Genomic DNA, 27,840 nt, shown 5'->3' with positions numbered 1-27,840 from the left:
CTTAGCAAAAAAAAAAAAAAAAAAAAAAAAAAAAAAGATTAACCCAATTAAAAGATGAGATGGGGAAATGAGCTGAACAAAAATCTCTCTAAGGAAGATATACAAACAGCTAAAAAGCATATGAGGAAATGCTCAACATCCCTCATCATAAGGGAGATGTAGATAAAAACCACAATGAGATAGCACCTAACGCTTGTCAGAATGGCAAAGGTCAAGAATATAAAAAGAGATGTGTTGGTGGGGATGTGGTGAAAAGGGAACCCTCCTACACTGTTGGTGGGAATGTAAACTAGTTCAACCACTGTGGAGAACAATATGGAGGTTCCTCAAAGATCTACAAATAGAACTACCATTTGATCCAGCAATCCCACTTCTGGGTATTTACCCAAAAGACAGGAGAACGCTCAGTCAGAAAAGTGCTTGCACATCCATGTTTATTGCAGCATTATTCACAATTGCCAAGACATGGAACCAACCTAAATGTCCACAAACTGATGAATGGATTGGAAAAGTGTGGTATATATACTCTATTGAATACTACTCCGCCATAAAAAATAGCAAGACCCTGGCATTTGATAGAAAGGGGTCAGATATGGAGGATCTATTGCTGAGTGAAGTAAGCCAGGCTATCAGAGAAAGATATTGTATGTATCCACTCAATAAATACCGACTATCCGCACTCTATGGTAGATAGTGAAAAATTGGAGAACATAAAAGCAGTGACAGTACTTAACGAGAATAGGACAGTGTGGAATGGGGTGGGGGTGAAGAGAAGAGGATAGAGAAAGATAGCAAGAGAACAAATAGAGAGGAAGGATGTTAGTGAGAAACAGATATGGCTTATTACCTGTTGATGATGCCATGTATAGTATTCTCAACCGGATTGGTCTGAGAACTATTTCATGATGGGTAAAGTCTTTTTACAAGCAAAATGAGAAATAGTGATTGACTGTTTTAAAACATAATTAGAATAATATCAAAATATATAATTTGTAAACACTAATATGGAAAGCAGTTCAAATACATATTCTTTAGAGGAAAAATCCCAGTTTTTTGTTTGTTTGTTTTTGTTTTTGTTTTTTTTTTTGTAAAATCATATGCTGGATGTTTAATATGGTACCAAGACTTTCTATAATTTGGTCTATTCCTGTCTCCAAACTAGCCACAGGTAAGCATGTCTCATTAAGAAAGAGGATACAATCTATTTTTCAAAGATTTGCTTTTACTCTGCCTCATGTGTTCTTTGCTCCAGCTCAGTAGTTAAAATCTTTTATCTGTTCTACCACATAGAAGCTTATGGCACATTTCTACCAGCGCCCATGGCTCACTGTGAGGCTGATTGTCACAGAAAGGAATGTCCCCTTGGGTAGAAACATCAGACTGATACAATGGCAGCGTGGAGGAGGAATGAGAGAATACAGGGGTTATGTCTGATTTTAAATGTCCCCATGGGATATTGGTACACTCATGCATGCTAGAGTAGTCGCTGCTGTTGCCATACTTCAGGAGCCATCATTTCCCATCACAATTAAGTTATAGTTAATCTCCCTGCTCTTTGTTAATGAATGCATACCATGTGTCTCTTTTTTGGAGAGAATTCAAAAGAAGCATATTATTTGTGCTTTGGTAGAACTCACAGTCTGTGAAAGCAAAGTTGAGCAGAATAATATGACAACATGTAATTAGGTGTTGGAATGATATGGTATAAATTATAAGTGCTGTAGGAATTAGGATGAAAAGAAGATGAATAAAGATGTTAGCAATGCTTCAAAACAGAAATGAGAATTGAGAAGACCTTGAAAGATGGAAGGATTTATTTAAGTGGAGGATGGAAAGGTGAGCATTCTAGTAGTGATGAATAACATGAACAAAGACAAAACTGGTAATGCATGAAAGGGATGCTTGCAGGATTATTAGAAGATAAGTTAAACAGACCTGAGAGGGTATACCAGGGAAATACTAATAGGAAGTCAAGTTATGAATGCTCTTGATTATTGAAAATAATATAGCAGTAGATAGTATGTTTGAGCTGGTTTGCTTTGGGATGTGAGACATCTCTACTTTGCCTAAGACAGAGCTATGTCAAAGGGCAGACACCTGTACTTTGCTTCTTGTAGACTGAGTCAACAAAACCAATCCCATTTACCTGGAATTAGAAGATTATCTGATAAGAAAAATGAATGTGACGTTTAACACACTACATTTTTTTTCCTCTCTCTCTTTTTTAATAGAAATCACCTAAGAATGGACATGAGAGCTATCTATTCTGAGAAGCTGATAGTCCAAGTTCTGAACATAAGGCTTTGTTTCACTCTCTTTAGGCACTTAAGAATATTTTGAATGTGCACTTGCATTAAATAGTAAATGAAATTTTATTCTCGAATCCAAAAGCGAATTCAAAATGTATAAGATAATGTTCTGGGGAACCAGCAGTTAGCGTAATGGCTATGTTGCTGGACTCCCATGTAGTCGACCTCAGTTTGAGTCCCGGACCCAGTGGCTTAAAACTCACGCCGGGCGCGTGTGCGTGCGTGCCCAAGATCCTGAGAGGAGAATGGAGGAGAAGGGATTGTGGCATGACCATCACCCCTGGGGGGTGATTTCTCACTTTCTGTCTCTATGTCTCTTTCTGTCTGTCTGGCGAGCACATGCGCTCTATAGTTAAAACCTCTCTTAAAAAAAAAAAGATAATGTTCTGGTTTTTCTCTTCACCAAAGAACAACCACATTTACAAACAGATTTAGAGAAACTTTTATTTCCTAGAATTTCAGAAAGATATTTTATTCACTAAAAAGGGAAGAGAGAAATTCAGTCTGGGTATGGAGTAAGGGGATCCCTAATCATGAAACTCCAAGGTATGGGTAACTTTGCTTTCTACCTAAAATCTTACTATTCAGTAAAAATGCTATAATTTGATGACTGCTCAAATGAAATTCAGTTACAGAAAAACAGATTTTTGGAAGAAATAGCACAATGAAGACTTTCTGATACACAGATGTGCCCTCCCTCCCATACACTCAGATTTGCAGGAAGATGACCTGGCAATGAAAATGCATACCAGTCCACTGTTCACCTTAGAACCTGAGAGAATGCTGAGAGTAGTTAGTGTTCAGCCCAGAACAAAGACAATGCTACTCCTTCAAATATGGGCAGATATTAGGCTTCATTTAAGATTTTAAGGATGGGACCAGCAGTTAGAATAATGGCTATATCGCTGGAATCCCGTGTAGTCGATCGCGGTTAGAGACCCGGACCCAGTGACTTAAACTCACACTGACTCACACTGGGCACATGTGCATGTGTGCCCAAGATCCTGAGAGGAGAATGGAGAAGAACGAATTGTGGCATGGTCATCCACCCTGGGGGGTGATTTCTTGCTTTCTGTCTCTCTGCCTCTCTGTCTCTCTCTGTCTTTCTGGTGAGCGCAGGTGCCCTATAGCAAAAACCTCTCAAAAAAAAAAAAAAGATTTTAAGGGTATGAGCAATTTCTGTAGATAGAAGTCAGAAACAACATTCAGAAGTGGAGTAAATACTTATAAATATATTTATTATATTACATGATGATGTTATCTATCCGGGTTTGTCTCATTTCCAAATTTATGTCAAAATACACAATATTGCATGTATATATTTAGATAAAAAAATAAATTGTATTTTAGATAATAATTGATCATACTGTGCTGTCTCTGTCCTTTTTTCCTCACTTAAAAATACCCTTAGAAGACAACTTCTTTTTTTGAGAGAGAAAGATTTTTGGTATAGAGCACATGTACTCACTGGAGAGACTGAGAAAGACAAAGAGAAAGCAAGGAAACACCCTACAGAGGGGATGGCCACACTGCAGTCCCTTCTCCTCCATTCTCCTCTTGAGATTTTGGACACACATGTACACAACCCCAGTGTGAATTTTAAGCCACTGGATCCAAGACTCGAACTGTGGTCCACTATGTAGGAGTCTAGCAACATAACCATTATGCCATCTGCTGGTTCCAAGAAGACTTTTCTTTTTTTATTAATTTATTTATTTTACATTCATTTGCTGAACATCATCATAGCATACAAAGTGCAGTTTCCCATCCAGAATACACTGTATGGTGGCTTAGTCATACATGTTATCATCAATAAATAATTTTACATTTCTTGTTTAATATGTCTACATATTTTTTTTCTTCCCTCTATTTCTCACTGTCTTCAATTTCCTACCTTCCTCTCACACTATCTCTAGTATCTGTAGTTGCTTTCTATTCTTTTCCCACACACACACATTTTATTGGTTAACAAAATATCTTAATTGATCTAACTACTTTTAATATCAAGTTCTGCTGATATATATGTATCTGTGAACAAATGTTTGACTTTAGGCATGAAACTGTGCATAGAATGAATATACTATAAAATAGCACCTAGCTGAGGCTATATAGCTTACTGTGGTCATTAATAAATTTTAATTTATTATTTTAATTTCAAGAAAGGCAGTTTTAGCTTTAATAAATAAAGATCAAAAAATAGTAAGAGAACTTTGCTTAAGACTTAAGCAAGTTAGGATCATAGGTACATGGATCTGTTGACAATCCAAGAGAAGAAAACATCCTTATCTCTGGAGTACAAAGCATAGAAAAACATCAGTATTGTTTTAGTCGAGAGTCATAAAAACCTATTTCACCAGCTCAATCTCATGTATTTAATCTAACTTCTGTTGTGGTTCAAGTTTTTTGTTTAAATTCTGGAAGATAATATTCAACTCTGGACTTGTCCCTACCATTAAGCTGGCCCTTTTGTTAGATATTTTTAACTCTTATCTCTGTGTGTCTGACTTTAGTTTTCCTGATAAAGCACTCCCTTCACAACTTCTTGGAGTACTGATTTGGTGTCAGTAAACTTGTTGCAGAAAAACAGAAGTTGAAGAATGGAAAGCAAGGGAACCAGCAGTTAGCGTAATGGCTATGTAGCTGGACTCCCACGTAGTCGACCGCGGTTTGTGTCCCGGACCCGGTGGCTTAAAACTCACGCTGGGCGCGTGTGCGTGCGTGCCCAAGATCCCGAGAGGAGAATGGAGGAGAAGGGATTGCAGCGTGACCATCCCCCCTGGGGGGTGATTTCTCGCTTTCTGTCTCTATGTCTCTCTCTGTCTGTCTGGCGAGCGAACGCGCCCTACAGTGAAAATCTCTCAAAAAAAAAAAAGAATGGAAAGCAGCACTTGGAGAGATTAGGAGAACTGTTTATTATGTTGGTGGGCATGGAGGAGTTAATGCTCTGAATCTACAGCCCCCACTGGGAGTTGGACATGGTGTTTTATGAGGGAAATGGAGAAGGGGAGGTCTCAGACTCAGAACCTGCCCTATGCAGCATCAAAGGGAGGAGGGAGAAAAACAGGAAAATTAATCTATTCAAGGCACTAATCTATACAAAGTACTAATTTATTCAAGGTACTAATCTATTCAAGGTTTTCCGGTTACCCTGTAGCTCCATGGAGAGGCAGTAAGTTTGCTGGAGGACAGAAACCTTAGACAGCTATCAGCCCTGAGTTATTCATGAATTCAAGCATTTCTCCATATCAAATCCTTTCAGGTTTTGATTGTCTGGGAATGTTCTTGTCTTCTCTTCCCATGTAAAGTATAATGTTGCCAGGTATAGTATTCTTGGTTAAAATTCTTTTTCAACCAAGAAGACAACTTTTAGATAAAGTAAATTATCAACAAATATATTATGAAAAGATTTCCAAGTTGGTACATATAAGTAGAGCTCTGATTAGTTTAACATTTGTCTTTTACTCCTTTGTAAGGGTTATCACATAACATGTTTGTCTCCATGTTTCACTATTTCAAATACTCCAACAGCTATATATTTGTTTGTGTGCATTTTTGTGTTAGATAAATATTAAGAAGAATGAATCCTTAGTTCAATAGATAAACATTTTCACATTTTTGTTGAGAATACCCTATTACTCTCTTAAAGGAATTTATCTACAATGATTGTTTTTCTACATGTTTATCAAACTTGGTATTAGCTATTAAATAAATTTCGCTAATAAGACCTTAAAATGATGCCTCTAATTGTAATTGTCCATCTCTACTTTTTCCCTAAGCTGCAGCAATACTGGCTTTCATTCAGTAGTCACACCTGCTGTGTCCATTTCTACCAAGACCTTCTACCCTTGTAAACACTCTAGAATGTGTTTTACATGTTTTTTACATGGCTGGGTTTCTGCCAAGTATTCTGATTCATCAATATTTCTCCTATAAAAGCTTTGCGCAGAACCCTATTGAAATTTTCCACCATTCTTACCCTGCTCATCACTCTCCACTTTTTTCAGTTTCATTTATTTTCTAAGAAATGCCTGGAATCATTTTATTTTTCAATTTATCTTTTTTCATTAGAATATATGCTGCTGGAATAGGGCCTAGACTTCACTTCACTTTTTCCAAATACATAATTATCTTCTTCAGTATCATTTATTAAATAATCCATCAATTCTCTTCCTATTTGAAATGCTAACATTTCAACTGCTAATTTTTTTTTTAAATTTTCTGAGGCATTTTGTAATTTATTTCTCTCTTCCACCAATCAAATATGTATTCTGCAATAGATATCTTCAGGTTTTGATTGTCTGGGAATGTTCTTGTCTTCTCTTCCCATGTAAAGTATAATGTTGCCAGGTATAGTATTCTTGGTTAAAATTCTTTTTCAACCAAGAAGACAACTTTTAGATAAAGTAAATTATCAACAAATATATTATGAAAAGATTTCCAAGTTGGTACATATAAGTAGAGCTCTGATTAGTTTAACATTTGTCTTTTACTCCTTTGTAAGGGTTATCACATAACATGTTTGTCTCCATGTTTCACTATTTCAAATACTCCAACAGCTATATATTTGTTTGTGTGCATTTTTGTGTTAGATAAATATTAAGAAGAATGAATCCTTAGTTCAATAGATAAACATTTTCACATTTTTGTTGAGAATACCCTATTACTCTCTTAAAGGAATTTATCTACAATGATTGTTTTTCTACATGTTTATCAAACTTGGTATTAGCTATTAAATAAATTTCACTAATAAGACCTTAAAATGATGCCTCTAATTGTAATTGTCCATCTCTACTTTTTCCCTAAGCTGCAGCAATACTGGCTTTCATTCAGTAGTCACACCTGCTGTGTCCATTTCTACCAAGACCTTCTACCCTTGTAAACACTCTAGAATGTGTTTTACATGTTTTTTACATGGCTGGGTTTCTGCCAAGTATTCTGATTCATCAATATTTCTCCTATAAAAGCTTTGCGCAGAACCCTATTGAAATTTTCCACCATTCTTACCCTGCTCATCACTCTCCACTTTTTTCAGTTTCATTTATTTTCTAAGAAATGCCTGGAATCATTTTATTTTTCAATTTATCTTTTTTCATTAGAATATATGCTGCTGGAATAGGGCCTAGACTTCACTTCACTTTTTCCAAATACATAATTATCTTCTTCAGTATCATTTATTAAATAATCCATCAATTCTCTTCCTATTTGAAATGCTAACATTTCAACTGCTAATTTTTTTTTTAAATTTTCTGAGGCATTTTGTAATTTATTTCTCTTTTCCACCAATCAAATATGTATTCTGCAATAGATATCTTTTTTTTTTTTTGAGAGGTTTTCACTATAGGGTGCATGTGCTCGCCAGACAGACAGAGAGAGACATAGAGACAGAAAGCAAGAAATCACCCCCCAGGGGGGGATGGCCATGCCGCAATCCCTTCTCCTCCATTCTCCTCTCAAGATTCTGGGCACGCACGCACATGTGCACGGCATGAGTTTTAAGCCACCAGGTCTGGGACATGAACCGTGGTCGATTATGTGGGAGTCCAGTGGCATAGCCATTATGCTAACTGCTGATTCCCATAGATACCATTTTTCAAGTTTTAGTTTGACTATTTGTTTTTGTCATAGGGTACATGCATTCACTGGAGAGAGACGGAGAAGTGAGAAATCACTCTCCAGGTGAGGGCCACACCACAATCCTTCCTCCTCCATTCTGCTCTCAGGATTTGGGGCACATGCACACATGCACCCAGCAAGATTTTCAAGAGCCCAGGACTTGAGCCATGCAGTTACCCATTTGGGAGTCGAGTGCTTTAACCACCATGCCGTCTACTTACCCTTGTTGTGCTTTTAAATATCACTTGATATCTAAAGAGAGAAACCTCCTTTCCTAATTCTCCTTTAAAAATATTTTTGGTAAATATCGTGCTTCTACATTTTAAAATAAATTTAAATAATCTGTATTAATAAGACAAAATAATAATAGAGGAAAACACAGGTTAAAGTACATTTTTCATTTTTCAAAACTTAAAAATGGCTACAAGTTGAGGCTGGCAAGTGGAGTGGTGGCTAAGGTTCTCACCTCCCACATGACCAGCCACATTGCGAGTCCTGGACCTGGCAGCTTGCTTTCTTAGCTTCCCTTTATCTCTCTCTAGTCCCTTCAATAATAATAATACAATTAACTAAGATAATTATTTTTTATAGATATTTTTACCATAGGGTGTGTGCATGCACTAGAGAGACTGAAAGAGACAGAAGGGAAGAAATCACACACACACACACACACACATACATACACACACACACCCCCTGGGGGAATGGCCACACTGCAATGCATTCTCCTCATGGGATTTTGGGCATGCATGCCCATGCACCTGGAGTGAGTTTAAGCCATTGGGTCCAGGACTCAAACTCTGGTGTGTGTCCATCAATGTAACCATTATGCCATCTCCTGGTCCCAATAAAATAACTCTTTGAAAAAATAGCTAAAAGTCAAATTTAAAATAGCTACAAGCCAAGTTTGTACTTCAAAAATTATGGAGAGAAGATAGTATGAGAATTAAAATATAATTTATTGGGGACCAGAAGTTGGTGTAGTGGCTATGTTGCTGGACTCCCATGTGGTCGACCGTGGTTTGAGCCCCAGACTCAGTGGCACATGTGCATGCTTGCTCAAGATCATGAGAGCAAAATGGTGGAGAAGGGATTGTGGTGTGGCCATACCCCTGGGGGGAGATTTTTCGCTTTCTGTCTCTCTTTCTCCCTCTGTCTTTCTGGTGAGCACGTGCAGCCTATGGCAAAAATCTCTCAAAAAAAAATACAATTTGTTTAGAAAACTAAGAATATGCCAAGGATGTATATAACCAGCATTAAGTGTAGAAATCTGGGGAAATCATTTTATGTGACAAGAAGGTCATCTTTATGAAATAGAGGGAACAATTTCCCATGGGATTATTAGTCTACCATAAAATAAGTAAAATATATAAGGCAACAAAAATGCAATCACATGAAAAATTATAAAATATATCTCTGATTAATCCTTGAGTCAAATTATGCACTCACAATTTGAGAAAGAACAGAGTGAAGCTAAAATAAAGTTTAATAACCAAGAATGCAGAAAAAAAGTAAAATTAATGTTCTTGTAGCTTCTTTGGAAAAGAAACAAATACAATAAAAGGTAAAATACTGACTAACATAATAAAACAAAGAAAGCAAATATTAAAATAAGTAAAAGAAACAGGATAGATGCACAGACTGATGTGATGGAAATAATGTAATGAGAAACTTACATATAATGGTTTTTGAATATGTGAGAAAAATAATAACTTTCAGAAAAGGTAATTATAATAGATGCAGGAAGAAAGAAATTCTTCCTAATTAAAAATATTAGATTAAATAAAAGAAAGTGAAAAAACAAGTAATTTTTAAAAATGTTTCTTGACTTAAATGTTTCAATGCGTGAATTTTGTTTAACTTTTACAAAAATGATCATTTTGTTCTTTTGTTATGTTAAAAGAAAAATACCCATTTAATTTTGTGGATTTTAACTAAGTAAATCTTTTTTTTTAATTAAACAGTTGGTTGACAATTTTATTATTTTCACATTTCACAATACAAATGAAAACTGTACTTTTTCATCTCACTTCTCTCCACCAAAACTACTCTTATTTAAAAATTTTTTTAATAGGAAGGGGGAGAAAGTCTTCCTTGACATGCTGTTAGAAAACACCCAAAGTCACAGCACCATGATCTCCTGGCGAAGTAGGACAGGTTAATATAAAACTGATATAAAGAGTCCTCCCTCCATCCTTGACTGTCTGGCCAAGTCATCCCTGGCCGAGCAGGCACCATCATGGAGGTCTCATCATTGGAGGGCCCAGTCATCATGGGCATGTGATCTCCCATGGGTGGCCTCATTCCAGGAAGAGGTCCTACTGGCATCATCCAGGAGGAGGAGGGCCCATCATTAGCACCATGGGAGGGACCCCCAAATGGGGTGCTGGCATCATGCCAGGGCGAGGAGGGCCCGGGAGACTGGGGGAGGTGGGATCATTGCCCCTGCAGGAGGAGGAGCAGAGAATGGAGTAGGAGGTATCTTCCCTTGTTGAAGGGCAGCAGTTGTTTTGTCAATCAGGCTCTGAGCCTGCTCTTTCATCCATTTCTGATAGTAGTCTTTCATATTCTCTTTGTGTTTCCTACCACTTTTTTTGTTTCCCTCCCACGTTTGTATGTTTTTTTTTTTTTTTTTTTTTATGGATGGAGAATTGTGGGTGAGGTATGTATCACAGTAGTCACAATAAAACTTAGGCATGTTGCTCTGCAGGCTGTTGGCCACTATGCTGCCTTAACTAAGTAAATCTTAACATGGTTCATATCAAGCAGTTTGCTGAACTTCTAAGCAACTCTGGATAACCCTGGTATTTATGTTCCAGAAATGGAAAGTAACATGTAAAGGAACAGAAAAGTGACATACAAAGACCAAAGTGAAGGAATTATGTAGAAAAACAATTTGAGTTGGTTATATTCTCAAGTTTGTCTCAGTGAACATAGTTTAAAAGGTGGGATGCCTGTGACCCACCGAAGCCTAGCTGCTGTGATTGGCTATACCCTAGCAAAAAGAAAAGGCAAAACAGCACAAAACAAAACAGTCTTATCTATAATAAATGATGTCATAGTTTGTTTACAGAGACCAAGCTGGAATATAGAGGCTTTTTTGATATTTTTTAACAGTTAGATGAAAAGTCTGAGCCAATCCTTGGCAGGTGGTTATAGTGACTGAATACCACATCGCTGACTGCACAGTTAAAGTTTCAGACCCAGTGGCTTAAAAAACATCCCAGACATGTAATCATGCATTCCCAAAATCTTAAAAGGAGGGACAGAGGGAGGAAAAGGGAGTACAGTCTGACTGTCCCTCATAGGGTGGAAGGCTTTCTCAATCTCTCTCTCTCTCTCTCTTTCTCGTGAATGCACATATCACATAGCAAATGACAAGAAAAGAAGGTGAAAATCTCTTAATTCATTGTAAGATGCTGGTATACTACTGATATTAAACCAGAAAGATTAAAAAAATACAAATTAAATTCATCTCTATGTATTGACAGAGTTGTAATTACTTAAATTTAACATTAACCAAAAGCTTTGTTTTTTTTTTTTCTTTTTTAGAAAAAGAGAATTTTGTTGTAGGATGCATGTGATTGCTGGAGAGACAGTGAGACAGAAAGTGAGAAATCACCCCACCCCCCTCGGGAGGGGATGGCTACACCACCATCCCCTCTTGTCCATTCTCCTCTCAAGATTTTGGGCCCACACGCACATGTGTTCTGTTTGAGTTTTTTTTTTTTTTTTTTTGGAGAGATTTTCACTGTAGGGCGCGTGTGCTCGCCAGACAGACAGAGAGAGACATAGAGACAGAAAGCAAGAAATCACCCCCCAGGGGGGATGGTCACACGGCAATCCCTTCTCCTCCATTCTCCTCTCGGGATCTTGGGCACGCACGCACACGCGCCCGGCGTGAGTTTTAAGCCGCCCAGGCCGGGACACAAACCACGGTCGACTACGTGGGAGTCCAGTGACATAGCCATTACGCTAACTGCTGGTTCCCCTCGGTGTGAGTTTTAATCCACCATGTCTAGGACTTGAACTGTGGTTGACAATATGATCATCCAGTAACTTAACCATTACGCCATCTGCTGGCTCCAACATTAACAAAAAACTTTTTAAACTTATTTTCTACATATTATATTTGTTTCAAACCAGCTGTGAAAATCTCACACAATAGTGGCTGTCCTTGCCATCATTTTCAAAGCATTCTTTGACATAAGAATCTAATACTATGTGAAAGATTTTAAAAAGGATAGTAGAAAACTTGAGATAAAATTATCAGTTTGGTAGATGATATGATTGTCTATTTCGAAAACCCAATTAAACCAATTTAAAAAATAATAAAAAGTAACAATTTTTGTAAAAATTCTGCATATTTACTTTATATCATATTGTATTATTAGAAAATACCACAGAGAAAATATAATATATGAGAATCACTTAAGGGGCCCAGTAGTAGTACAACAGTAAAACAACTGGACCCACATGGGAAGGTCCCATATTCACATCCCAGAGTCTCCTTGTGCACCTCAAGTGCACGTGTGCCCATGATCTGAGCTGGCTAAGAATGAGGGTGACTAGTGGCATAATGACCCTGTTAGGGGTGCTTGTCTCCTCTCTCTCTCTCTGTCTTTCTTTCAGGAGATATAAATGAATTCACTTAATAAAATGAGAATTGCCTAAAATATAAAATACTGGGACTAACTACAAATGAAGAACTTTTGCTTATAGAATACATGAGAAACTGCCAAACTTTCCTGAGGGAAAAAAGGCAAAAACAAAAAAGTAGAACACTGAGACAAAAAATTTATGGGAAACCAATGTATGAGTTTCTTTTGGTGCAAAAAAGCATCTTTGACATCAATGCATAGCATTTTTCTAGTATGCGTTTTCCATGAACTTCTTTGAAGAACATTTTCAAATGTCCATTGTGACTGAACTGGGCAGTTTTTGGAATCATGGGAGAAATGTAGACAAGCTGGAAGAGCTGAGGTAGACTGTAGAACACCTGGTGCCTTGTAATTGGATTCCATATGTATCATTAGTTTTCTGAGGGCATCAGGTTGAGACCTCTGACAACAGGGTCTAACCTGGACAAAAAGTGGCATGAGCTGGCAGCACAAAGGCCAATTAATGACAGGCTCAGCCATCCCAACCAGTGGAAATGAGGGTCCAGGCATGGGCATTTAGAGTGGGAGTGGAGCCAGCACCTGTGGTGGGACACAAGTGATATGATATGATATTTGGCAGAATTTGGCTTATGGCTGGACAAACAAAAGGGAGAAGTCCTCTATGAGCTAAGTGAGTCTCCTCCCAGGGGAGTGAACACAAGTGGAGGAGCAGAGGTAGGGGGAGGTTGAGACGTTTATGTTTAAATATATTGAGTTCAAAGTACATATCTAAAGAGTACTAACACTTTTTAAATAAGACTGCAAAGGACACTGGGGAGGAAATTGGTCCCAACTTTTATTTGGGAAGAAGAAAATTTAAATCAATACATTAGTTTGGCAGTAAGTTGGCAAAGGAACCGAATTCATAGTAAGGGGACTGATAGCCGAGTTCATATTAAGTCACAATTAGAGATGACACATGAGACCGCCCCTTATAAACTGATACATGGAAAGTTTTGACCCATCAGGCCTAATACTGATATCAGGTCCTAATAAGTAAAATGCCCAAAACCTCTCTGTATTTTAATGATCAGACTGCAACTAAAATGAATGTCCCTCCATCTTTCCTTCCTTCTTACCTTCCTTCAGGCCCTTCTCCCTCCCTCCTTGCCTTCTCTCCCCTCTTCCCCTCCCCTCTTTCATTTTCTTAAAGCTTTGGCCCCTTTTCTGGATTCTTCTAACCCTTTCTCCTTGACTAAAGAACACATTTTTTTCTGAAGAAAGACAGTCCCTAGCAGACTCACTCCCTTTAGACTTTTTGCCAGCTGCCTCTGACCTAGTTAACCACTGATATCCCACTGAGGCGAGCTCAGTGAAAGTCCCACAGGCCCTCTCAGAGGGAAGCTCGTGTTTGGTTTGTGGTGTCTGAAGAACTGCAAGCAGGTGTCTAGGGTCTTGGCGTCTGCCTCAGCATGGGTAATTTATGAGTCCCCAGCACAGCAGTGAGAGGGAGGGAGATCCTGGGTAGGGGACCCTACTAATTGGCCCTTTCAGTCCCTGGCAGGCACTACTAGTGGGAAGCCCTGGGCTCAGACTTCTTATGTCCTTTTCAAAAGGCAGAGAGACAGCTCAGGTGGACAAATTAAAAAGAAAACAAGTGGGAAAAGCCCCCAGCACTAGGGAGAAGCTGTCATTGGCTTTACTTGGCTGTGTGGCTCTCTCCTGCCCAGTCATGTGATAGGTATCAGCCTGCTTTTGTCCAGGTGGAACAGATTGAATGCATTTACTGCTATAGAGGAGTCAGGCCAATTGATGTACACCCAGGTGTGTCAGATTCACAAGGAGTTCAGCAGCTATTTGGAATTCAGCTGCAGCATTGGGGGCTGCCCCAGAGGGGATGTTACCAGGTCACAGTTCCACTCGGGCCTACAGTTTGGGAGTCCACACCTGGAACCAGAGATGAGGCTATTCATGCTACCAGAGAAAACTTTGTAAGGAGGTGGCAAGAACTATTACTAAAACAAGAAAACAAGGACTGATGGCACATCGTAGCTCTGTGCCTGCCAATACCAGCATCTTACACTAAGACAGTAAGAACATGCCTTACTCTAATTGCATCGCTAAGTCCAGTTTTCTTGCCCACCTACTTCTGTCCACTCCCATATATACCCAGGTTGCTTATTTGATCTAATTTCAGCTGTACAAAAGTGAGACCAGGTGGAGTGAGTGACTGTCTTTATGAAATGATTCATTCAATTCACTCCTCCAAATGGCCTGATATTCAAGCAACCATTGAAGGAGTGATTAGTTTTGGTGGAAACAAAAGGCTATGGGAATAGCACCCTCTCCCAGAGCTTGATATAACATGGTGAACAAGAGTCACAATCAGTTTTATCAATAAAAGTTTTCAAAAACTTTTAAACCTATGTTGCCTAGTGAAGAGAGAATGTTATTATCGGCTGTCTGCATTGATTAGGGTTATGAGACATACTCAGATTTAAAATTGGGTTGGAGTGGAAGGTAAGTCCCCAGACAGAAGGAATCAATTGCTCTCTCTCTGATAGTACTATGGCCAAAAGATGCTGTACTCAATGATAAATCATGAGCTGTTACATTTGAACACAAAACTGAGTATTATCTCCTAACTTTGCCCAACATTGCTGTATAGCATATTATCTTTTAGAATCTTATCTTTCTTCTCTAATTTGTTCTTCAGGAAATTGCTGAAGGAAGGTATTATTAATCATTATAATAGCTAACACACTGATTATAATGTGCCAAGAACAGTGCTAAAAATTAATGTTCACATTTTCTCTACCAAAGTCCCAAGACTAATATATATATATATATATTAGTTATGTATATATAAACTCAATTCATTCCTAGCATACTTGTTGAGGGAAAGTTCATAAACATTTGTCAAAAGACTTATCTTCTCTAGCTGGTAGGTGGCGTGGTGGTTAAGGGTACTGGACTCCCACATAGTTGATGGCAATTCGAGTCCCAGACCTGGCGGCTTTTCATTCTTTCTCTCTCTCTCTCTCTCTCTCCCCCCCTCTCTGATCAAATGAAAACAAATAAATATATAAATAAATTATTTAAAAAAAAAGACTTATCTTCTCAGCATAGGCCTTAACCAGCTAAGCTATACAGCTGTGACAAGTAACTTAATATTTCTGGCCTCAGTTTCTACCTTATAGATAACTCATATTCACATGACCCATGAGAGTTTTTATAAGCTTTCATACTTGCCACTCTACTTTATCATTCCAAATGTGCAAGTGTCTATTTATAGATGAGGAAACTGAGGTTCAGCAAGAATAAGAAATTTGTTAAAGATCACAGAGTTAGTAAATGTGTATGTCTGTGTTTGAACTCCAGGCTTCTGGTGCCAGATGCTGTGGAAATTCCCCTTCATCTTGCTGTCTTTGATAATTCTCTCAAAGGCTAATGTTTTAGGTTTTCAGTCATGTGATATTTAGTAACTTAAGGAATCAGATATGATTTTGGTAGGACCACATGTAATGAGGTAATTTCTTTTGAGAAAATGGATTTGGGATTGCTCACCAGGTTGAAAATTCCATCTCCTCAGCTTCTGGCAGAGGCCAGTCTCCTAAGTCCTTTAAACTGTGTGTCTACCACAGAGGCATATAGCATAGTCTTCTGCAAAGGCTCATGGAGAGTTCTGGATCTGGGGCCTTAGCTCAGTGCCCAGTTTTATTAGTGTACCCAATTAAAATAAGAAAAGCTTCTTACAATACAGAGAAAAGCCGTAGCAGAACCTGTCTGCTTCAGGGATGTAACCCAACAGTTATCTCAGAGCACGGAAAAGAGTTAAAGGAGCAACCAGGACCACCACTTAACAGGAGAGTCATATTTTCTCTCCGGAGTATGCTTTTCTTAAATTATGCCATTGCAATTTCAAACGAAGCCAAAACTCCAATTACAACAGTTCACACCATTAGAGAAACTGCCAAGGTTTCCATAACATACTCTGGCTGTGGGCTTATGTAGTGTCCACGTATTGATTGCTTTCTCCTAAATTATTGACTGGGTGTCTCCAGCACATTGTAAAATGTCTACTGATGTGCAGTGACATGGTAGGGGTCATTCTTTAAATCTTCTTAACCACTGGGCACATTCTTCTTGCCTTTGTGTATCCAGAGCTGCAGTTTTAATAACAGCAAGAAGGGAGAAAAAGAAAAAAAAAAAAATGAAGCAAAAACACATGCCAGACACGGCCCAGGATCAAGATTCTCTTCTCTTGCAATCTCCTTTGGAAATTCTCAAAGTCCAAAATGCAATTAATCACTCCTGTGAGGAAATTTGGAATCGATCAATACATTTCATCATTGCTTTAATTATCCTTAAAGCTGTTTGAGGACCAATGTTTCCTACTTTTTGAAAATAAATGAATAAGCAGAATCTTCATTAAGATCTCACTCACTCTTCTTTCACCAAGAAAGTGCTGTGGGCAAAGATACAATATATTTAGATAGGAAATTATTTTTTCCTCTCTTTCCTCTCCCTCCTTCTACTTTACTCTTGCATGCCTTTCTTTTTTGCTTCCTCCCTAATGAGGTAATTAAAGGGTGACTTTCTTAGGACTTCTCAAGTAGCAAGTAACAGGGCATTGAGCACACAGGGTGATTTTTTAATTTAATGGGCAGACAAAAAAGGAGAAAGGAGGATGGGTGCAAGTTGTCAAGCATTGGGACTAAGCTTTGGAATCGCCAGATTCTTCATTCAGTATATTCATAGCCACCAGAAAGACCAAACCAGACCAAGACATGGGCACCAGACTGAATAGTGCGAATTGAGATATTAAGCGTAGACCCTCTACTTTGGAGCAAAATCCTGTTTCTTCACATTATCGAAAAAATAAATAGGTTTTATTTTATTGTAAAATAATCCTCCCCTAAACACATGCACACACATCACATGGTATATTTCTTTACTGTAAGGCAAGTAGTTCTGATTCGCCTATCATATCAAGAAATAAAATTTTATTCTGAGCCCATAGCACAGTGGTTAAGTGCTGTGTGTTGGATCCTACATGGCTGATACTGATGTTCAAATCTTACCTGATGGCTTATAAAACATGCTGGGCACATGTATATGCATGCCCAAACCCCTGACAGGATAGAGAATGGAGGAATAGGATTGCAGTCACTACAAACCACTAGGGTTTTCTCTTTCTTTTTCTTTCTCTTTCTCTGGTGAGCACACATGCCCTCTTGCAATTTTAGAAGAAAAGAAAGTTTGCTATCTACTCCAGAGCATCGTCTGTGGGCTGTGTCCCAATCCAGCTCCATTCTGCTCTCAAAACTAATAGCTTTCTTGACTTTTTCCTGACAGATAACACTTCCAGGTACTGCTTTCAGGTTTTATCACCGAAGTGTGCAACTCTGATTTATTTTATTTAATTAATTTTACTTTGCTTGATATTATTATTAGTAGTAGTATTAGTATTATTATTTTGCCAGATATGTTTGCTGGAGAAAGACAGAAATCGAGAAATCATCCCCCATGGGAAATGGTCATATCACAATTCCTTCTCCTTCATTTCTCTCTCCTTTCAGGATTCTGGGCACTCATATACATGTGTATACCACTGGGTCAGGGATTTGAACTGTATAGTCATTCATGTGGGATCCAACTACCTTAACTACCATGCCACCAGCTGGCCCATTTCTTATCTTCTTATCTTTTAAATACACTATATCTCTTTCACTCTACAAGATTTTACTCTATTTTTTTGTCTTTATATGTTGACACTCTGGGTTGTTCAGCATGTAGAGCATTTCGCAAAGTCTGTATGCTGTCAAGTACATACCCTTGGTGCACTTCAACATGTTTTCTGTCCACAGAATCCCCTATGAATTGGCAGCTGGATTCAGAGAATGGGTCAGACTTAGGTTTGATCCTCTCAAGTTAAACTCCTTTATTTGCATGTACTAACAATTGAGATAAACATATCTAAATTGTAATGTTTGGCTTTGCTTTATGATTTTGATTTAAAGTTACATTGATTTGGAGGTAGTGATGTTTCCTGTGTTTTCTTCAGGCCCTGCTAAAAAAATTAACTACTAAATAATTTGTTTCTTTATTCAGAAGATGTTTATTGAGCTCCTACTGGATGCATAGTACTCCCATGAGTAACAAATTCTGTGTTCTCATGGATTCTAGTTCCCATTGGGGTAAGCTAGACCATAAACAAACAACTGAATGGATACATGGTAGAGTGATGGTAAGTGGATGAACAAAAGAAAGCAGAGCCAGGGAGGTTGAGAGAGTTGGTGATAAAAGATGGCTTATTATTTTATAAAGGCAGTCAGGGAAGAGGTTGTTAATTAGGTGACCTTCGAGAGAAGGTCTGCTTCTCCTAAGAGAATTAATATTGTGTTGGTGGTAAGATCATTCCCTTACCTTTTGGTTTTCCCCCAAATCTGCCAGAGGGTGTGTGTGTGCTCTCCAGGGAGAGACAGAGAGAGAAAGAAAGTGAGACGGCACTCCTCATCCTCCCTCATAGGGAATCGTCACGCTGCAATCTCTTTTCCTCAAGCTCACCTTCATTTTAGGATTTTGGGCATACACACATGTGCTGGCATGTTTTTCAAGACATTAGGTCAGGTACTCAAACTGTGTTGTCAGTCATGTACACTTCCAGGTACTGCTTTCAGGTTTTATCACCGAAGTGTGCAACTCTGATTTATTTTATTTAATTAATTTTACTTTGCTTGATATTATTATTAGTAGTAGTATTAGTATTATTATTTTGCCAGATATGTTTGCTGGAGAAAGACAGAAATCGAGAAATCATCCCCCATGGGAAATGGTCATATCACAATTCCTTCTCCTTCATTTCTCTCTCCTTTCAGGATTCTGGGCACTCATATACATGTGTATACCACTGGGTCAGGGATTTGAACTGTATAGTCATTCATGTGGGATCCAACTACCTTAACTACCATGCCACCAGCTGGCCCATTTCTTATCTTCTTATCTTTTAAATACACTATATCTCTTTCACTCTACAAGATTTTACTCTATTTTTTTGTCTTTATATGTTGACACTCTGGGTTGTTCAGCATGTAGAGCATTTCGCAAAGTCTGTATGCTGTCAAGTACATACCCTTGGTGCACTTCAACATGTTTTCTGTCCACAGAATCCCCTATGAATTGGCAGCTGGATTCAGAGAATGGGTCAGACTTAGGTTTGATCCTCTCAAGTTAAACTCCTTTATTTGCATGTACTAACAATTGAGATAAACATATCTAAATTGTAATGTTTGGCTTTGCTTTATGATTTTGATTTAAAGTTACATTGATTTGGAGGTAGTGATGTTTCCTGTGTTTTCTTCAGGCCCTGCTAAAAAAATTAACTACTAAATAATTTGTTTCTTTATTCAGAAGATGTTTATTGAGCTCCTACTGGATGCATAGTACTCCCATGAGTAACAAATTCTGTGTTCTCATGGATTCTAGTTCCCATTGGGGTAAGCTAGACCATAAACAAACAACTGAATGGATACATGGTAGAGTGATGGTAAGTGGATGAACAAAAGAAAGCAGAGCCAGGGAGGTTGAGAGAGTTGGTGATAAAAGATGGCTTATTATTTTATAAAGGCAGTCAGGGAAGAGGTTGTTAATTAGGTGACCTTCGAGAGAAGGTCTGCTTCTCCTAAGAGAATTAATATTGTGTTGGTGGTAAGATCATTCCCTTACCTTTTGGTTTTCCCCCAAATCTGCCAGAGGGTGTGTGTGTGCTCTCCAGGGAGAGACAGAGAGAGAAAGAAAGTGAGACGGCACTCCTCATCCTCCCTCATAGGGAATCGTCATGCTGCAATCTCTTTTCCTCAAGCTCACCTTCATTTTAGGATTTTGGGCATACACACATGTGCTGGCATGTTTTTCAAGACATTAGGTCAGGTACTCAAACTGTGTTGTCAGTCATGTGGGATCCAGCTGCTTTAACCACTAGACCACATTCTGGTGCAAGGGAAAAACCTTCTTATAAGAGCAAAGCCCTGAGGGAGGCTCTTCTCCAAGGCTTGTGGAATCACAAAGGGGTGCTATGGTAACTACTAGTAACTACAGGAGACACCAGGGAAAGATGAGGGCAGAAAGCTAGAAAGTGGAAAGATCATGAAACACTTATTATTCATTAATTTAATAGGGCTTGACTTAGAGCATCTATGTTTCTAGAGGCAATTCTAGAGATAAAAGTTGTAGTGGAAAATAACATGTTCGGGTACCAAAAAGATCATGTTCGGCAATGAAGTATGTTTGAAGACAGGCATTGGTTTAGTTACTATTGAATATTTTTAACTTACAAATAGCTATAATTCCAGGATGCATGCAATTGGTATTGCAACACTAAGTCCCTTTAGAATTCACTAGAAAGTGTTATCATTATTATTATTATTATAACCATAAAAAAGGCTTCTAGAATGAGATAGGAGTTGAGCTGGGCCTTGAGAGAGGTAGGATTTTTAAGTCTAAGATTGGGGAGAGGACTCTAAATGGATGAAGTGCTATAAACAAAAGTTCAGAAGCAACAAGACACAGAACACTTTCAGAGAGCGATCAGTGGATCCATTTGACTAGATTTGTTAAAGGAGTTGTGTACTGAAAAAGCAGAATCAGGTTAAACAGTGGATGAGCCTGAATGCTAGGATAAACAGTTTTATGCTTCAGAAAATAGAAATGTAAGGAAACCATTTGAAATAGCAAATGGCTTAATTAAATGGAATAGGAAGGATGGGAGAAGAAAGAAGCAGAGTTCAAAGGAAGAATTCAAAGAATATCCAACCTAACACAACAATCCAGGGGCAAGTGTCAAAGGACCGGAGCCATAGTAAAGGAATTATAATTTCAAGAAAAGACTGGGGAGGCACTGAATTTATTTATTATTTATTTATTTATTTATTTATTTATTTATTTATTTAGGAGAGGTTTTTGCTATAGGGCACGTGTGCTCGCCAGAAAGACAGAGAGAGACAGAGAGACAGAAAGCAAGAAATCACCCCCCAGGGGGGATAGCCACACCACAATCCCTTCTCCATTCTCCCATCAGGATCTTGGACATGCATACACAGGCAAATGACATGACTTTAAGCCACCGGGTCCAAGACTCGAACTGTAACCGACTACATGGGAGTCCAGCGACATACCCATTTTACCAACCGCTGGTCCCTGGGGAAGCACTGACTTTAAACCAAGACTTTAGTTAATACAGTACAGGACTGGTGGGCATGTGCTGTCATCTCAGCTCTAAGGGTTAAACAAGTTCATGTGGGAGCATGAATTAGGATGCAGATTACAAATGCATGCATATTATGAGGTAGATTATACACATATGCTATACACATGTATATTTGTATGTATTTGTCAGGTCTTTTCTCTGCTATTTCTTTCTTTCCCTCTAGTCTTGCAGTGCCTTCTCCCAACCCCAGATTTCTGAAGCTTCTTATTAGTATAAATTATCTTACTCTGAGTTTTTTAAACAAATCCTTATACAATCTGGATTTTTTTTCTAGTGCTGCCATCAAACTTATTTCAAAATACTGCCTGTCCTGAGTGCTTTTCTTTCAGAACTTTGTTTTACAAAGTGATAATGCACTATACAATGGTAATAACTTTTAAATAGCATTTCTCTTACTTAACGTATTTCAACATAGACAGATTGATAGATTATAGATAAATGGATCAATATGTATCCACTGAGAACACTATCTAAATTTACTAGAAAATCAGAAATTAAATCTAAGAAAAAACAAGTCTGTTTTCTCTTTTTGAGTCACACAACGTGGATAACCATCCCTGGTACACTGATTCTGTGGGAAGACAAAGTATCTTGGTGGTTAAGAAAGCATCTCCCAGGACTAGCAGTTGATGTAATGGCTATGTTGCTGGACTCCCATGTAGTTGACCATGGTACAAGTCCTGGACCCAGTGTCTTAAACTCATGCCAGGCATGTGTGCGTGCATGCCCAAGATCCTGGGAGGAAAATGGAGAAGGGATGGGGGAATGGCCATTCCCCCGGGGGGTGATTTCTCACTTTCTGTCTCTGTGTTTCTGGCAAGTGCATGCACCCTATAGCAAAAACTTCTCAAGAAAAGAAAAAAAAGAAAAAAAAAAAAGAAAAAGAAAGCATCTCCTGAAAGAGCATTGCTTAGATCTCAATTCTGCTTTAGCCCTTACTAACTTACTAACTGTGATCCTGGGAATATATCCTCAGTCTCAGTTTCCTCATTCTGTACAGAGTCATATTTATGTCAATTATATCATTGTTCTGTTTTAAGTATTATAGAATGTTAATATACAAAAACACTTAGAACTATGACTGACAGAGTAAGCATTCAAGAAATATGAGCTGTTTTGTTGTATAAATAACGCTTCTATTAAGTCTCACCCTTCATAAAAACCTGATGTGAATCATCTATGTGGTATACTGGAAGACCTATGAAAGCCACCTTTCTAGGTGGGGTCCTCAGTGTCACAAAACCCATAATTCACCCCGATAGATGTACAAAATAACTTCACAAGCAATCCTTGATAAAACCAACAATCTACTCAAGCTCTGAAAAACCCATCAGTGGTTTGCCTAAGGAGTGTAACAGAAGGAAAAAAAACAAGGGCTTCCAAGTCTTGGTTTTGCCATGAACAAGCTGCACAATTATGGACACTATGGTTTGTAATTCCTCTCCCAATACACATACATGCACACACACATACACACACACAAACACACATATACACACACACACACACACACACACACACATGCACTAATTCAAGCTTCTTATCAGTAAAATGAGGGAATTGAATTGATGGTTCTAGGATTTCTTTTAGACTTGTTTTTGTGTGTTTTTCATAATTTTTCTTTTAGTCTCAATTCAGAGAATACAGGAAAAAATCTAAGAAAATGATGTGCTTATTAATTGTCTTCCTTTAGTACAAGTTTTTGGGGTTTTTTGTTTGTTTGTTTTTTAAAGAGGTTTTTACTACAGGGCACATGCACTCGCCAGAAAGACAGAGACAGAAAGCGAGAAGTCAGCCCCCAGGGGGAATGGCTACTCCAAAATCCCCTTCTCCTCCATTCTCCTCTTGGGATCTTGGGCACACACACACGTGCCCGGTGTGAGTTTAAGCCACCAGGTCTGGGGCTCAAACCACCATCCACTACATGGGAGTCCAGTGACATAGCTATTACACCAACTGCTGGTCCCTAGTAAAAGTATAAGTGTACACACAAGCATATGCCATGAGCCATGTTATCTTTGTTTATCTCAGGGCTCATTGTAGAAAGTTGAAGTTGTTTCCTATTGTTTCAGCATCAGTGTCAGGTAACACTGATTATACAAATTTTGGTGCACAGACTTTCTGATTTCTTTGACTTTCTATTTTAAATAGATACAAGTTGACATGAAAGCACATTACATTTATCATCTTTCTTCTTGTAAATGTTCCTGGTCTGGAGAAATAACTGAAAGGCAAGAAAAATGCACAGTGTATTTCTATCCCTCAGAAACAATGCCGTTTGTGAGCTAGGACACAACCCTTTTATAAATGGTATAAGCATAATGAAACTTAAAACCAATAATAGATAAAACCAAACTGAGAACTTATCCTAAACATTATCTAAATAACTATAACAAGGAACAATACCATGCCTGCTGTCTCCGATATCACAAAGAGTTATTGTTGCAGGTAACCAAGTCAGGCCTCCTATTTATTCATGCCATAGATATTCATCCACACTTAGAATTTGGCAAATGCATTGCTAGCTTACAGTGGGGTGTGTTACACCAGTGTGGGGTTCCTTCCTTTGGAGCTATTTCCTTAAGAACCTTAACATTGGGACCAGCAGATGGTGTAATGTTTAAATCATTGGACTCCCACATAGTTGACTACGGTTCGAGTCCCAGACCTGGTGGCTTAAACTCACTCCAGATACATGTACATGCTCAAGATCCCAAGAGAATAATGGAGGAGAACGGATTGTGGTATGGTCATTCCCCCTGGGGGTGATTTCTCACATTCTGTCTCTCTGTCTCTCTCTGTCTTTCCAGCAAGCCCTCATGCCCTATAGCAAAAACCTCTCTTTGAAAAAAAGATTCTTAACATTAAACTGAAACCATGATAGTGTGACCGATCTTCAGATAAAAAGGGTGCTTGTCCTATTTGAAACCACAATCTACTCCAGTTCTGACATGTGTCTTATGTCCTTGACACTCTTCTAAGATTTTCTTTTGAGTCCAAGAGCATCTTAATCTATGGTAACCCATACCTACTCATTAGAAGGTTCTTTCTCACCCTGGATTGAGCTTTAACTCTGTGTTGCATTGGTTGCTCATAATTTCACACACCAGAACTGCACAACATTTTTCTCTTCTGCATGGTAGAATATCTTACCTATACATAAAGTAGATTGAACTGAATGTCTTATCTTTTCTTGACCTGGACTTTGAAGAATCTCCACAGACAGGCTTAAAAAGGTCCTCTGCCAGGTGGAGACAGGTCAAGAGTTAGAGAGGGTACAAAGTTTAGGCTGAAATATGCACAAAGATGAACAACTCATATTTGTAAAACAGGCCACCATTTTCATGAAAACATGTGTTTATGTGCTCTTTGCTATTGCAGATCTTTACGGGTTAGATGCTGCCTCAGTTTTGCTACAGAGCACTAAAGGAAGATGATGGGTCATTTCTGGAGACAGAGCAAAACAAGAAAAAGAACAATACACTAGAAGATTTTATTGATTTTGCCATAATTCACCAGGCACCCAGCAAAAGAGTATCTACAGGCAGATTGCAAAAGGTGCTGATCATGTGCCTCTCTCCACTACAAAGAGGTCTTGTTATTGCCCATATTTTAGGTTGTGACTATTTTCTGTACTCAGAGAATATTTGTTTCAAAAGCTAGTTTGCTTGAAGGTACAAAAGCCTAAGCTAAAACTCCACCTGCCTTATGAATTGGCCAATATTGAAACTCTGGGCACTCAGTATAGCAAAATTAGTAAGTAGGAGTGTTCAAGATGTGCCTACATACACACACACACACAGACACTCACACTCACTCATACACACACTCACAAACACACATGCTGTAGAGGAGGAATGACAGAATTTTTTACATCATTCAGCATTTAGGTTCCAACCTACTCACCTGAAAGCTCAGTTCACAAACCTTATCTTTCCTCTTTACGTGAATTTCTCCTTCACATTTTGTTGCTTATAATAAGCAAGGGTATTCCAAGAAGCTTGGGCAGGCAAGTTTGAGGAAAGCTTGGCAAGATAAATGCTGAATCAAATTTCCATTTATTGCCTATTGAAGGGTCCAGAGGCAGTTCTGTGTATTTCAGAGAAGGTGCCTCCTATGCTTTGGAGTCATCAATCTGTTTGCATTTTTTAAAAGTTTTTCTTTCTTTATTTTATTTTTAATTACATTACATTCTTCACGTCCCAATTAAAAATGGACTTATAACAATAGGGAACATTTGCAAGTGGAGATAACACTGAGAAATGTGAATTGGAGTAAATAGTTTGTTTTTCTGACATCATCTCATTGAAAGAATAGGAATAGATGCTAAAAGAAAATGGGATGTGTCCTGGAAAAAAAGGCTGCTATGTCTCAGTGAGAGTACATTCTGTCTGAAGCCGTGAGGAATGTGGGGAGAGAGAAGAGTAGGGGCATGCCTCAGTGCAAGATCCCTGGGCGTGTGGCCATGAGCAACCTGTTTTTCAGGTGTGCTCAAGTGAAGACCCATACAGAGCCACGTGGGGTAAGAGGAAGAAGCAGAAAGAGCCCTGCTGTGCTTCCTGGTGCACTGCCTTCCACCAGCCAGAGAGCACAAAGGATCAGGGCTCCTGCAGGTGATTGAAAAGAGGAGCTGATTTTTAAGTATTTTACTTTAAAATGTGCATTTCCTTCTGTTTACATCTGCATATATCTTCCTACTGATGTGGCAGCTTAAATGCTTTATTTACTTTTTAAAGCTCTGCAATTGGCTTTTAAGTTGTGGTTACAGCTCCTGTCCTTTCCCAGATGCGATCCAATTGTACATAAACACATAAACAATTAAAATGGTGAGATGAGGTGGGGAAAAGGGCAATAAAAATGGTCAGAGTCAATTAAACCAGTGAAATAAAAAAAAATTAAACTGTGGAATGGTGTACACAATAACCCATATTTTATTATTTTCCCCTTACAACATTGTAAAAAATACATAAGCCCTTGATGTATGTATGTTTCCTTGAGAAAGGTGCTCTATGGCTCAGAGGCGGATTGGCGGCATGTGATGTGGGCAGCTGTAAGGTAACAACATGTTTTCCCATAAAAAGCAGAGGAAATAGGCACATAAATTCCATATAAACTGTCAGCGTGTCAGCTATGCTAACACTAGGGAAGCTGGCGCCCTGGAGCTACACTAACTTATGCACCTTCATTTTTCAAACACACACTTCTTGAATTCACAAAGCTAAGCTGCAATCAGGCTACTTTCTTCCTCTTCTCCCATCTAGCAGCACTCCCTCCCTACTCTCCACTGTTAGACATCTCTGACTGTAAGGAAGCAAAAGCAGAGGCCAGGAGTAAAAGAGGAAAGAAGTTAGGAAGGAGTGATCCTATGCAAAACGCTCTCTGGATCCTTGGTGTAAATAGCCAAACCCCATTTTATAGATGCTGTAGAGCATCATGGTGCTGTCTATGGCTGAAAACTTCAGGAGCACAAGCAAGAATGGGCGTCTCCTCCTCCTCCTTCTTTTTCTGCCATTTATTGGTCCTTTGAGGATAACTTCTAGGATATAAAATAAACGTTAGCCTGTTTGAGAAAACCACTCAGAAAGTAAAAACAGTTTTCCCTTGCTAGTAACTCTATGCATAAAGGTACTGAAAGTTAATATCACAGATCTGAATTCAGGGGTGTTTGTTAGAGTGTATTTGTCACAGCAGCGCCAAAACCTCTCTTGCCTTCTCCCTTGAATAGTCTGGGTTTGCTGGGGTTGGTATGGTATTGGTGTCTACATTTTAAACTCTTTTTCAAATGGCTTTGTCTGAAACATTTTTTTAGTAGTTCTTTTGTGAAATTCTTTTTCTAAAAAATATTTATTTTCTTCAACTTTTATTTATTTATCTATTTATTTAAATTTGATGAGAGAGAGAGAGAGAGAGAGAGAGAGAGAGGAAGAGAGAGAGAGAATGAGAAAGCAAGCTGCCAGCTCTGGAATTGAACCACGGTCGGCCTTGTGGGAGTCTAGCACTGTTAACCAACATGACACCTGCCAGCCCCTCTTTTTTTTTTTTTTTTTTT

Source organism: Tupaia chinensis, unplaced genomic scaffold (genome assembly GCF_000334495.1).
Source record: "Tupaia chinensis unplaced genomic scaffold, TupChi_1.0 Scaffold000119_1, whole genome shotgun sequence".
Classification (NCBI taxonomy): Eukaryota; Metazoa; Chordata; class Mammalia; order Scandentia; family Tupaiidae; genus Tupaia; species Tupaia belangeri.
The sequence above is the reverse complement of the archived record's forward strand: the minus strand, read 5'-3'. Positions refer to the sequence as shown.